General features: G+C 48.2%; 1 long non-coding RNA gene and 1 other non-coding gene across 2 annotated transcripts; both read left to right on the top strand.

Annotated features, from left to right (window-relative positions):
* Positions 1-9956: 9956 nt before the first annotated feature.
* On the top strand, positions 9957-10147 carry LOC128774385 (U2 spliceosomal RNA). Its single transcript, XR_008418963.1, has one exon. It is a non-coding gene; the product is annotated as a U2 spliceosomal RNA (small nuclear RNA).
* Positions 10148-10364: 217 nt separating this feature from the next.
* On the top strand, positions 10365-13607 carry LOC128774241 (uncharacterized). Its single transcript, XR_008418758.1, has 3 exons — positions 10365-10605; positions 13294-13434; positions 13541-13607. It is a non-coding gene; the product is annotated as an uncharacterized LOC128774241 (long non-coding RNA).
* The last annotated feature ends 846 nt before the right edge of the window (positions 13608-14453 follow it).

Below are 14453 nucleotides of genomic sequence, written 5' to 3'. Positions count from 1 at the left end.
TAAGAAATATCTCTAGGCGTCTAAAAGAAAAAAAAAAACCATCTAGGCATGCCAATTGTTACCCGTATTTTGATGTGATGTGTGTCTGTGTGTCTGTCTGTTAAATCGACTGGAATGATTGTTGGGAGTCAGGGGCATGCGCCTGACTTACCCTATGTGTAGTCCCACGGCATAAGCTACGGGATTCGAGTGGGCTCTAACCCGATTTCCGCGGTGATCCTCATACGGCTTAAGGCGGTCAAAATTTATTTTGATCCAAGCAGGGGGTTTATACCTGCCCGCCCATGCTAAGAGGCACCTAAGTTCCCGCGAGGGACGCGGACGGGCGAGTACGCGAGTGCTTCTATGTCAGTCTAAATGTATTGTCACCCCTGGGCCCTTGTAATAACCGCCGTCCTAGCCATAACCCTTTCTGTTGGGCTGGCCGAGACGGCCCCAGAAAGTTGAAACCACTGTCAGAGATTCTTGTTGGCTCTTGTTTTTCTTTCGTGCGTCGGATGTTTTATTGGAATTAAGTGTTTTTTCGGCTGATCAGAATTAATTATTCCATCCTTTGTTCCTCTTTCCTCCTTCCTCAGCTGCCTGCGGCTTTCCCTCCCGCCCCTCCCCCCGGGGCCCAGCCAGGCTGCCAGGGGTCTCACCCTCGGAGGTCGCCTGTGCGAACTCCATCGCTGATTTCAGCCGCTTCAGGGCCCCCTCCGTGCCGCCCCCTTCTCTTCTCCTCTTCCTCAGAATCATAACATGGGCCAAACGCAGAGCACCCCTCTCTCCCTCCTTCTCGCCAACTTCAGGGACGTAAAAGCTAGAGGACACAACTTAAGCCTAGACATTCGCAAAAGGAAGTTGATCACCTATTGCCGCTCTGCATGGCCCACCTTTGGGGTCAATTGGCCTACAGAGGGAACCTTCTGCCTCCCTGTGGTCCTTAAAGTAAAATAAAAAATTTTCCTACCAGGGAAAGAAGGTCACTCGGATCAGATTCCCTATATTCTGGTGTGGCAAGATTTAGTAGAAAACCCACCTCCTTGGATGGCCACTTCCTTAATAGCAGAGTCATGCCAAATCCTAGCGGCTAAACCTATCAACCCTCCCAAGCCGCCAACTCCATCTGCACCCCCTGTTCTCCCCGACAACCAAGATTTACTTTCCCTTGACCCTCCCCCTTACCAGGTTCCTCCTCTTATTCCGCAAGCTGCCCCTATCCCTGCTGCGCCGGCAGAGCCTCCCGTAGCCCAGCCCATAGGAGAACTAGAGAATAGGGAGGCTCAACCCGCGCCCAAGCCTAGTGGGGGCAAAGTCCAAGGGCTGCCGGACATACCCGTAGGCGGGCCCCACATGAGCCAGGACTCCGCCTTCCTGACTCCACCGTAGCTTTACCCTTACGGGAAAAAGGGCCTCCCGATGAGACGGGGAACCCCCGACTTCAATACTGGCCCTTCTCTACCAGTGACCTATATAACTGGAAAACCCAGAATGCCCGATTTTCTGACAACCTAAAGATTTAATAAGTCTCTTAGACAGCGTTATGTTTACCCACCAACCCACCTGGGATGATTGTCAGCAGCTCCTCCGAATCCTGTTCACCACTGAGGAGCGAGAAAGAATTCAATTGGAAGCAAGAAAGCTGGTTCCTGGAGATGACGGCCAACCCACTGCTAACCTTGATCTCATTAATGCAGCTTTTCCCTTGACCCGACCCCCACAGGATGGCTGGGACTACAACACGGCAGAAGGTAGGGGACGGCTACGCATTTATCGCCAGACTCTAGTGGCGGGTCTCCGGGCTGCTGCACGCAAGCCCACTAATTTGGCAAAAGTGTATTCAGTGATACAAGGTAAGACAGAGAGCCCTGCCGCTTATTTAGAAAGATTAATGGAAACCTTCAGACAGTATACCCCCATGAACCCCGAGGCCCCCGAAAATCAAGCTGCTGTTGTAATGGCCTTTGTAAATCAGGCAGCCACTGATATTAAAAAGAAACTCCAGAAACTAGAGGACCTGGAGGGAAAACAGATTCAGGACTTACTCTGCATTGCCCAGCGCGTCCTTAATAATAGAGAGACTCCAGAGGACAGGCAACTTAAAGCCACCGAGAAAATGACCAAAGTCCTGGCCGCTGTTGTCCAAAAGCCCCTGGATAAACAAAAGCCCCTAGATAAAGACCAATGTGCCTATTGCAAAGAAAAAGGCCACTGGGCCCGAGAATGCCCTAGAAAGAAAAGCATGGATGAAAACCGGGGGTTGGCTAAACATCGCCCAGCTCTATTCATAGAACTGAAACCGGGGGCAGATCCAGTTCGGGTCCGACAATACCCAATGTCAATGGAGGCCAGAAATGGCATCACGCCACATATCCGTTGCCCCCTAGACTTAGGCATCTTGCGTCCCTGCCATTCAGCCTGGAACACCCCCCTGCTGCCTGTACGAAAACCTAACAGTGCGGACTATCGTCCGGTACAAGATCTGAGAGAAGTTAACCGCCGAGTCATGGACATACACCCAACAGTACCCAACCCCTATACCCTCCTAAGTGCCCTCAGCCCAGAAAGACAATGGTATACTGTCCTTGATTTAAAAGATGCTTTTTTCGGGGCGCCTGGGTGGCTCAGTCGGCTAAGCGTCTGACTTCGGCTCAGGTCATGATCTCGCGGTCTGTGAGTTCGAGCCCCGCGTCGGGCTCTGTGCTGACAGCTCAGAGCCTGGAGCCTGTTTCAGATTCTGTGTCTCCCTCTCTCTCTGACCCTCCCCCATTCATGCTCTCTCTCTGTCTCAAAAGTAAATAAACGTTAAAAAAAAAAAAATTGAAAAAAAAAAAAGATGCTTTTTTCAGCCTGCCTCTGGCCCCCAAAAGTCAAGAGCTCTTCGCCTTCGAGTGGTCCAATCCTGAGAGAGGCATAAATGGGCAACTCACCTGGACCCGGCTCCCCCAAGGATTTAAAACCTCACCCACCTTGTTCGATGAGGCATTTCATGAGGATCTGGGTGAGTACCAGAATCAAAACCCCAAAGTGACTCTCTTGCAGTACGTTGACGATCTTTTAATCGCCGCTGAGACTGCCGAAGCTTGCTTGCAAGGCACCAAAAATCTCCTCCGGACGCTTGGTGCCCTGGGGTACCGGGCTTCAGCAAAGGAAGCCCAAATTTGCAGATCCGAGGTAACCTACTTGGGGTAAAGAAGACCTAAACTGGATCCAAAAATTACCTTTAACTCACTGCCTTAACGGATGGTGGAGAGCAGCAGACTGTAGCATAATCAACCCAGAAGAAATGGGAAATAAAGTCTTATCCAAGATGCACCGAGCCACTCATATGGGCACAAGAAAAATGCAAGACTTAATAAGACATGCTAGGATCACCATTAAAGATTCCAGGACAAAAATTGAGCAGATAGTTACTAGCTGTAAAGCTTGTCAATTAACTAACACCACCAACCACGGGAAAAACCCTGGCTCCAGAACCCGCGGAACCAGGCCGGGAGCCTATTGGGAAGTAGACTTCACCGAGGTAAAGCCTAAAAAATATAAATATAAATATTTGTTAGTGTTTATAAATACCTTTTCAGGATGGATAGAGGCCTTCCCCACCAAGCATGAGACTGCGCAGGTAGTAGCAAAGAAAATGTTAGAAGACATCATGCCCAGGTACGGATTCCCTACCCTAATAGGATCAGACAACGGACCAGCATTCATTTCAAAGGTAATACAAGGGATAGCACAGTTTATTGGGGCTGATTGGAAACTATATTGTGCATATAGACCCCAAAGCTCAGGACAGGTAGAAAGAATAAATAGAACTCTAAAAGAGACCTTAACTAAATTGACCATAGAGACTGGCGCTAATTGGGTAGTCTTACTCCCCTATGTTCTGTTCAGGGTGCGGAACTCCCCTTACAAACTGGGATTAACCCCCTTTAAAATCATGTATGGAGTGCCCCCCCCCCTATAATTCCCAACCTACAGTCTAATGTGTTAACTGAATTTGATGATCATAAACTTCTTATTTCCCTGAGGGAACTCCAGCACACCTACCAGGAAGTTTGGCCCAGATTGAGAGCCATTTATGAAAACGGGCCCCCTCCTGAGCCGCGTCACTACCGACCCGGAGATTGGGTATACGTGCAGGGAACACAAGCAAGAGACCCTCCAACCACGGTGGAAGGGACCCTATATTGTGAGCCTAACCACACCCACTGCTCTCAAAGTCGATAGGATTGCTACCTGGATCCATTACACCCACGCCCGACCAGCTGATCCCTTTGCGGTTTGAGAAGACTTCGTGCCGGAAGCCAACACCGCCTGGACGGTTGACCAGAGTAAGACCCATCCTTTAAAATTGACTCTGCGTCGAAAACCTGACCCCGAAAACCAGCTGAGACCAAAGGCCTGGGTGTCCCATACCAAGACTGTTGCAGCAGCTCTGGACCCACAATAATCGGAGGAACACTCATTAGCGTGCTCCTGTTCACCTCCTACGGACTCATAAGTATTGCAGGCAACCCCCACATACCCTATACTTTAACTTGGGAGGTTTCTAATTTAAAAACCCAGAAAGTCTATAATACTATCCTGCTCTCCGCTTTACTCGGGCCTCTGGCCATTCTACTTCTCGCTCTCACGTTAGGCCTCTGCATCATAAACAAAATTATTAATTTTATCCAAGACAGGTTCAATGCTGTACAATTAATGGTCTTACGAACTCAGTACCAACCGCTCGAGACATTACAAATAAAAAACAAATAAAAATAAAAAAAAAAAAATACAATCCAAGATTGGCTCTTTAGGCACAAGGAAAAGGGGGGAATGAAAGGAACAGCTTTGAATCCAAATGACAGCCCTGCCTTAGTTTAAAGCTAGGTTCTCTTTTCTGCTTATTATGGATCTTTGATAAGAAATACAATTGCTGAGAAGTCTGTTTTGCTTGCTGTTTGCTATGAGCATTGTGAGACCTTTCCTGATTGTAACCTGCTGTAGAATGGGCTGTAAAACTTCCTAAATGTAGTCTGATATGTAATGGAATGAGTGATTGTATACAAACTAACCGGCATTTCTCGCTTCTGTAAACCTGCTTGCTTAGCACATTCCTCACCTACCCCCTTCCCCCTTTCTTCCTCCTGCCACAAGTAAAAAAAAAACCTCCCCTGTGCTATTTGTCTCTGTCTATAAAAACGCTATACCAACCCTATTCGTGGCCTCTTGTGTCACCGGTGACGAGTGCGCAGAGGACCAGGTTCGAACCTGCAATAAACGACCCTTGCCGCTTGGCTTTGACTTACGACTCTGGTGGTCTTTTGTGGGAGGTTTTGGAACTTCAGGCATTACACTGAAATGAAAAGTTGTTCTAAATTCCAGAGGTTATTCGTCTTAGCAGTGGCCTGGGAGATAATGGATGATGGTGTTATCTTCCCAGGCCAGTGCCAGAGTAAAGCAAAGAGAGGGAAGAAGAGATTCATGTTTAGTTAAAGTATGAAGTGTTGATCTAGCATCTTGGAAGAAAGTAGTCTACCTTGATGTCAGCTACTTCTCTTCCTAATTTGATTTGGAGATCTCCAACTTTTGTACAGGACCAGATCTCAGATGTAACCTTCTTCAGCTGTGAGACGGAGATTCAAGTTTTAAGTCCCTGATATTTGGCTGCCATCTGGGTTGTGACAAAGACCTGCTATATACTCCCATCCAAGGAGACTCAAAACAGTCTTTGTTCTTAGCGATTCCAAATCAGAAGGGTAGGAGGAAATTGGAAATGTAAATTTGGTGAGTCATACCCAGATATTTGAGGAAACTAGAGGAATTCAGGATCAAGTCTAATTTACAGATAGATAAAACCTCAAAAACAATTAACAGGATTTAAACCAATATAGACAGGGGTACTTGGGGTCTAAAGTTCAAGCCCCTCTTGGGTATAGAGATTACTTAAAATAAAATATATTAAAGGGCACCTGGGAAACTCAGTTGGTAAAGCCTCCGACTCTTGATTTCAGCTCAGGTCATGATCTCACAGTTTGTTAGCTCCAAGCCCCTAATCAGGCTCCACACTGACAGTGCAGAGGCTGCTTGGGATTCTCTCCTTCTCCCTCTCTTTGCCCCTCCCACACTGATCCTGCTCATGTGCTCTCACTCTGTCAAAATAAATAAAAAAACAAACAAAAAAACCCCCAAAGAACCACTTTTTGTTTTCTGTGAATTGTCTCCACCTGGCCTTTGCCCTTTTTTTAAAAAACTATATAGTTTGTCTGTTGTAATTATTTGCAGGAGCTCTTTATATTTTAGAAAAAAAGTACTTTTTCTGTGGTCTGAGTTGCATATATTTATTTTATTTTATTTTTAATTACATTAATTTTAATTTAATTTAATTTAATTATTCATTGTTTAACTACATCCAAGTTAGTAGCATATACTGCAAAATGATTTCACGAGTAGATTCCTTAATGCCCCTTACACATTTAGCCCATCCCCCCCCCACAACACATCCAGTAACCCTCTGTTTGTTCTGCATATTTATGAGTCTCTTATGCTTTGTCCCCCACCCTGTTTTTATATTATTTTTGCTTCCCTTCCCTTATGCTCATGTGGTTTGTATCTTAAAGTCCTCATATGAGTGAAGTCATACGATATTTGTCTTTCCTTGACAGACTAATTTTCCTTAGCACAATACCCTCTAGTTCTATCCACATACTTGCAAATGACAAGATTTCATTCTTTTTAATTGCCGAGTAATACTCTATTGTGTATATATATATATATATCATATATATATATATCATATATATATGTGTGTGTGTATATATATATCATATATATATACATATGAGATATATATATATATATATATACACCACATCTTCTTTATCCATCATCCATTGATGGACATTTGGGCTCTTTCCATACTGTGGCTGTTGTCGATCGCGTTGCTATAAACATTGGGGTGCATGTGCCCCTTCGAAACAACACACCTGCATCCCTTGGGTAAATACCTAGTAGTGCAATTGTCGGGTCATAGGGTATTTCTATCGTTAATATTTTGAGGAAACTCCATTCTGTTTTCCAGAGTGGCTGCACCAGTTTGCATTCCCAGTAGCAGTGCAAAAGAGATACTCTTTCTCCACATCCTCGCCGACATCTATCGTCGTCCGAGTTATTAACGTTAGCCATTCTGACAGGTGTGAGGTGGTAACTCGTGGTGGTTTTGATTTGTATTTCCCTGACGATGAATGTTGTTGAGCATGTTTTCACGTGTCGATTGGCCATCTGGATGTCTTCTTTGGAGAAGTGTCTATTCACGTCTTTTGCCCGTATCTTCCCTGGATTATTTGGTTTTGGGTGTGGAGTTTGATAAGTTCTTTATAGATTTTGGATACTAACCCTTTATCTGATATGTCATTTGGACATATCTTCTCCCATCCAATCAGTTGCTTTTAGTTTTGCTGATTGTTTCCTTTGCAGTACAGAAGGTCCCAGTAGTTCATTTTGCTTTTGTTTCCCTTGCCTCCGGAGACCTGTTGAGTAAGAAGCGCTACGGCCGAAGTCAAAGAGGTTTTTGCCTTTTTCTCCTCTAAGATTTTGATGGTTTTCTATCTGACATTAAGGTGTTTCATCCATTTTGAGTTTATTTTTGTGTGTGGTATAAGAAAGTGGTCCAAGTCCACTTTTTCTGCATGTTGCTGTCCAGTTTTCCCAGCACTATCTGCTGAAGAGACTGTCTTTATTCCATTGGATACTCTTTCCTGCTTTGTCAAAGATTAGCTGGCCATATGTTTGTGGATCCATTTCTGGGTTCTCTATTCCGTTCCATTGATCTCAGTGTCTGTTTTTGCAAGAGTACCATACTGTCCAGATGATTACAGCTTTGCAATACATCTTGAAGTCTGGGAGTGTGATGCCTCAGCTTCAATTTTCTTTTTCTTTTTTTTTTTTTCAACGTTTTTTATTTATTTTTGGGACAGAGAGAGACAGAGCATGAACGGGGGAGGGGCAGAGAGAGAGGGAGACACAGAATCGGAAACAGGCTCCAGGCTCCGAGCCATCAGCCCAGAGCCTGACGCGGGGCTCGAACTCACGGACCGCGAGATCGTGACCTGGCTGAAGTCGGACGCTTAACCGACTGCGCCACCCAGGCGCCCCTCAATTTTCTTTTTCAAGATTGCTTTGGCTATTTGGGGTCTTTTCTGGTTCCATACAAACTTTGGGATTGCTTCTTCTAGCTCTATTGAAGAATGCTGGTGTTATTTTGATAGGGATTGCACCAATATTCGTTGTTAACTGATTTGTCGTTAATCTCCTGTAACGTGATGTGACACACCTGGGCAGGTGCTGGGAGCAGAGACCGGACAGACCCCGTTCCTGCCCTGGGGGTGCATCCAGCTGCAGACGGGGACTGAGACACCTGCGCGGACGGCCAGAACACCAGGCAGAACAGGAAAGCCAAAGAGAGATGAACAATTGCTTGGGGCGTTCAGATGATAGCAACCCCCCTCTCAGCAAAACCCAATGAGCGAGTATAAGATGGTCTGTCTGATACAGGGGCCCCCGGATGGCTCAGTCGCTTGAGCGTCCAACATGGGCTCAGGTCTTGAACTCGCGGTTCCTGGGTTCAAGCCCCGCCTCAGGCTCTGTGCTGACTCACAGTCAGGAGCCTGCTTCAGATTCTGTGTCTCTGTCTCCCCGTCTCCCTCTGCCCGTCCCCTGTTCATTCTCTGTCTCTCAAAAATAAATAAACGTTAAAAAAAAAATTAAAAAAAAAAAAAAAAAGGATGGTCTGATACACTCATATCTGAACAGAGATCTGGGATTAGGAGGCGCAAAGAGTCCTATGTCCTCAGGTCAGATGCAAGCGAAGCCCATTATGTATCGTTTCATGTGCACTTCATTCATTCATTCACCAAATTTCTTTTTTTCTTAGTTTTTATTTAAGTTTATTTATTTATTTTGAGGGAGAGAGAGAGAGAGAGAGAGAGAGAGAGAGAGAGAATCCCAAGCAGGCTCTGTGCGGTCAGAGAAGAACCCGATGCGGGGCTCCATCTCACAAATCGTGAGGTCAAGACCTGAGCCAAAGTCAAGAGTCGGACCCTTAACCCACCGAGCCACCCAGGCGCCCGAAATTTCTTTTTTTCAACAAAGATTTCTCTGGTGCCACATGTGTGCTGAGCACTGTCCAGCAGCTAGGGGCTAAAAAAGCGATTGATAGGATTCATTCACAGAAAGAAGCAGGAATAGACGCAAGGGCTGGAGCTGGGAGGGATGGGGGGGGGGAGGGGGAATCCCTCCAGCGGCCCAGCCCCGCCTCCCGAGATGTGGCAGGCCCCCCTCCCTGCTCTACACTTTCTACCACCTGCCTTCCGCCTTGCAGGCAGGCTACCACCGGCTCCGGGAAGCCCCTCCCGCAGACCTGCCGCTCCCCTGACTCAGAATGAGCTGCTCGACCGACAGATACCAAGGTCGTCTTTGCGCCGGCGTGCGACCAACTTAACACGGTAAGGTCTCGGCGTTTCTAGGGAAAGGGTCTTGCGACTTTGCCTTTCCTCAAGAAGACCCTCCGCCAAGAGGTCCCTTCCACAGGCCCCTCTTGACGGCACCCCCAATCGTCTTTGGTCCTGTCTTTAGTCTCCGTTATGCACAAAAGCGGAGACCGACCGCCCGGCGCGGCTTCGACTCTCGGCGCGCGGAAGCGATCGCGGGGTCCGGTGGGCCCGCTTTAGCCACGCCTCCGCGGGCGGGAAAAGGCGGGGAATTCAAATTAGGAACGGCGTTGGGTGAGAGCGACGAAGCGTCGACAGAAACACAGTTTCTCTTTTAAAAGGTAGAGATTTAAAAATCTGCACAAGAGCCTGCTGCCTAGTGTGGCTCCCATACCAAAGTCCGAGAAGCGAGGGAAGTGAGACCTCGAAGGAGGGTGACCTGGCTCACCGTGAGTGCAATGTGGATGAGGGCAGGGCGGTGGCGGGGAGGCGGGCACGGGCGGTATCGCTTCTCGGCCTTTTGGCTAAGATCAAGTGTAGTATCTGTTCTTATCAGTTTAATATCTGATACGTCCTCTATCCGAGGACAATATATTAAGTGGGTTTTTGGAGCTGGGAGATGGAATAGGAGCTTGCTCCGTCCACTCCGCGCATCGACCTGGTATTGCAGTACTTCCAGGAACGGTGCACCCCCAGCTTGGGGGACAACTTCTGTGGTATCTAAAGTCAGTTCTTGCATGTTTTACATGTCATTCCTGTAAGTGCTTGCTTATGTTGTGTTCTTTCTCGGGAAACTTGGAACTTTTTCTCTACAGGCAGGTGTGATGTACTCTTTGCGGGAACTTACCTGCTCCCCTTGGTAGGTAGCTTGGGAGAAGACGCGCATGTGCTTCTGGTTGTTGGTTCTGGTTCTTGGTACCACGCAGTACGGGGGGAGGGGTGCTCACTCCCGTGACAAGTCTTACAGGTGGACCTATCTCTGCTACTCTTTGTCTTTCGTGCTTCTGTGTGGGGCGTGTGGAAATTTAACAGCTGACGTCTTTAAACGCTAGTTCTCTCTTCGATGGAAGGCTGCTACGAGATCCCTCGCGGGAAGCCCATACCCCCACGTGGCGTATCTCCTGAACCGCGCTTCTTTTTACCTTCTGCCCCGGTAAGACGTTTTCGTAACCTCATCATCGTTCGTGGTACGAGTCGGACGTCGCCACGTAGTTAAAAGTCGAGGCTTCACGGCCCCGGAAGGTCTGTGACATATCTTTCTTTTACAACCCCTTAAAAGTGTCCATTGTTGACGCACGCCTTCCAAGAGTGGACCGGGCCAAATGTGGGTGCGGGCTGTAGTCTGCCAACCCCTGGTATAAAACACCTTTCTGTCTTGTCATGGAGATGCCTCCCTTCAGGCTTCTTGACAGTCCGCTGCCACAACTAGAGAAAGGCCTTACATTTACAAGTGGCTGTGGCTCGTGACCAAAGTGGAAACGGAGAGTTCCTGCTCACTTGTGTCTCCCGGGTTTTCCATCCATGTTAATTAAGTACATTTGTTGAGCACGCACACTGTACACTCTCCATTAAATACCTTTGTGTTGGCGGACGTTTCCAGGGTTTCTTCCTTAAACGCGTGGTTCCTGCAGTTTCCCTCCACCTGTCATCACCAGGACTTTCGTATACTCTTACATGTTTTAGGGCAGATCAGGATTAAAATCTCTGCCAGCGCTCAAGAGGACTCATGATTATAACAACTGAATGAATCTAGGGGCGCCTGGGTGACTCAGTCAGTTAAGCATCCAACTCCTGGTCTCGGCTAGGTCATGAACCCTCAGTTGGTGAGTTTGAGCCCCACCTCGGGCTCTGGGCTGACAGCGCGGAGCCTGCCTGGGTTTCTCATTCTCCTCTTTCTCTGCCCCCTCCCCGACTCACGTTCTCTCTCTCTCTCTCTCTCTCTCTCTCTCTCTCTCTCAAAATAAACAAATAAGTAAATATTTTAAAAATTAGAAAAGAAAAGAAAGAAGAATGCTGAAAACTTTCCGAATTCTGGAGGGATCATGTAGGGAGAAAAAGTAAATGTTTCATATTTGTTTACAAAGGTATAATTTGCCAATTGTCGATAGCTTAAGAGAAAAGATAAAAAAAGGTTTCAAAAAAAAATCTGGAAACACAAAACATTAAAGAACAAGCAATGAAGTCATAAAAATGATCCTCCTCCTCAACTCATTCAGTCTCATGTAATTAATATTTATTCTACTTGAGTCCAGTTTTTCCATTAGTTGTGGAAATTTTTACCCAGTTCTGTTTTGTGATCTTAGACTTATCAAAAACTTGGACTTGCCGGGGCGCCTGGGTGGTTCAGTTGTTTAAGTGCCGGGCTCTAGAGTGCAGCTCGGGTCAGCATCTCATGGTTTGTGGGATCGAGCCCTGGGTGGGGCTCTGTGCTGACAGCACAGAGCCTGCTTGGGATTCTCCCTCCCCCCCGCTCCCCCCCCCCGGCCCTCCCACACTTTCTTTATCTCTCTCTCTCTCTCTCCCTCTCTCCCTCTCTCTCCCTCCCTCCCTCTCAAAATAAATAAACTTAAGGGAGAGAAAGAAAGAAAGAAAGAAAGAAAGAAAGAAAGAAAAAGAAATTGAACTTGTCAAAGTACAAGGGATGGATGAAATCGGTCCCCATCATGGAGTGTTACCATCTGAGGGGGTCTCAACAGGAAGCCTGGGCTTACACACCCTCTTGTGTCTGACACCTGGATGGCCTTGAACCTTCCGGTCTCAGGACCTTGGTTTTCTTGTCACCTAAGTTAAGCACAGGATGGATGACTCCCAAGGTGCTGGGAGGTCCTGACGCACAGGGGGCGGCGGGGGGCGGCGGGGGGCGGGGGGGGGGGTCCATCCCTTAGCTGCTCCCTGCTTCCCCCTGCTGCCCCCAAAGAGAAAAAGAAAATCGGTTCATGGGCTGAGATGATGACTCAGCCCTAGAGGTGGTTGGCGCAGTGCAGGTAAAGGAGCCGGCTGCCTGCCTGGCAACCCACTTTGGATCTTAAACACCTGGCCAGGCACCCAATGTTCTGCCCTCAGCAGCCAGGTGTCCAGCTCCTTGAATCAGCCCCCCACACATCTGAGTCTGTCTCCCAAGTCCAGTTAGCTTGAAATCTCTTTCTGAAAGTGTGCTTTTCTCATCCGTTAAGTGGGGATCGTGAACGCTGATTGATCCACTTTCCTCAGAACGTGGATGGGAACGAGAGGACCCGTCAGTCGCAAAGACGCAAAACCAACCAGCCAAGAGTAAGGGTTCCCTTAATTCTGTGGGAGGAAGCAGAGCAAGAAAGCTGAGGATGTTGGGAGGTGGGGCCTCGGCAGCCTGGATCTCTTTGGATGTAAAATACGATAAGTAACACCTTCTCTTTGGGATTGTTGGAAGACCAAAAGAACAATGTGGGGATTTGCCGGCCCGGCCCACGGTGGGTGCCCAAGGATGGCAGGCAAGTTTTGAAGCCCGGTTCTTGGGGGAGTCTAACTCGTTTTATGGATCCAGTCTAGCTGGGCATGAAACTTGCTGTCCAGCACACAAACCCTGATATTCTAGCCCCGGGATCCCGAACGCAGTCGGGGCGGGAGGTTGGGGGGCGGGGAGGGATGGGGGGGCAGGTACTCTGCTGGCCCTTGCAACTGCCTTGATCACGTGTAACTATCCAGGGTTTTAAGGCTGGCTTGGGGTAACACCGCCCGGCCCCATCAAAGAAATGCAGCGTGAACAGTCCCACACCTCTCGGCTCCTGTCTCTCAAGGAACATGCAAGTGAATCTAATTAATGACCTTCAGTATCTTCTGTGCTTTTTTATTATCCCATCCACAGTTCCTGGAGCCTTCCGGTCACTTACAATTCAAACAAAAGAAACACCAAAAAGTTAGCTCGTGTGTCATGGGCTCCTTTTCTCTGTCTCGGCACCAGAAGGTTCTAGAAACCGTTTGCAGACTCTCCTCAGGGACTCAGAAGGTCAGGGTGAGAGAAGGGTGGAGAGAAATTGGTTTGCATATATCGGTAGTGAGAGTGGAGATCCTGAGGAATATATCTGCTGCTTCTGCCGGTCTCTCTCCCTCAGTCATCAAGTGCCGTCGCCGAGCACTTCTCAAACGGTCCCGTGCGCGCGCGCGCACACACACACACACCACACGCGCACAGCGCGCGCGCCAGGAGAGTCTTGTTAAGAAGCCCGTGGTCCTGCGTTTCCAGCATGCTCACGGGACCCTAATGCTGCTGATCTGGAGACCTCGCTTTGAGCGGCGAGACTGCGGTAAAATGTCCCACCTCAGGTCTTTTGTATTTATTTTTTTTTAAGTTTATTTACTTATTTGTGTGTGTGGGTGTGTGTGTGAGAGAGGGAGAGGGAGAGGGAGAGGGAGAGAGAGAGAGAGAGAGAGAGAGAGAGAGAGAGAGAATGGGGGGGGGGGGGAGCAGAGAAAGAAGAGAAAGAAGTCCGAGCAGGCTGTGCGCTGTCAGCGCGAAGACCGCCATGGGGTTCAAACCCAAGAACCGTGAGATCACGATCTGAAGCTGAAATCAGGAGTCGGACGCTCACCTGACCGAGCCACCCAGACGCCCCTGGAGTCATTTTAAAAACAGGGTATATGTGACCCTAACGTGGCCAGCCGTTGCTAGAAAAAACAATCTCCCTTGCCCACTGCCAAGTCAGACAGACGGACCGGGTTCTGATGGGAGTCACAGAAGCAAAAGCTTTTGTGTGTAACTGGAGAAAAAGGAGAGGGGAGAAGAATTGAGAGCGGAGGGGAGGGGAGGGGAAGTCAGACAAAACAAAATGGCATGTCTCTCCGACCGGGTCTCTTCAACTAGTTGTGAAAGCTGAGGGGACAAAAAAGAACCCCATGGAGGGGCGCCTGGGTGGCTCAGTCGGTTGAGTGTCCGATTTTGGCTCAGGAGCAAGAGGACAGGGTAGACGTGGAGATGAAGGCAGGGCTGCCGCAGGGCCAGGTAAAAAAACACAGATGCGGTGGGGA

This window comes from Panthera pardus, unplaced genomic scaffold (assembly GCF_024362965.1).
Source record: "Panthera pardus isolate Hobbes unplaced genomic scaffold, ASM2436296v1 HiC_scaffold_3, whole genome shotgun sequence".
NCBI lineage: Eukaryota > Metazoa > Chordata > Mammalia > Carnivora > Felidae > Panthera > Panthera pardus.
This window is presented reverse-complemented; position numbering and strand designations above follow the sequence as displayed.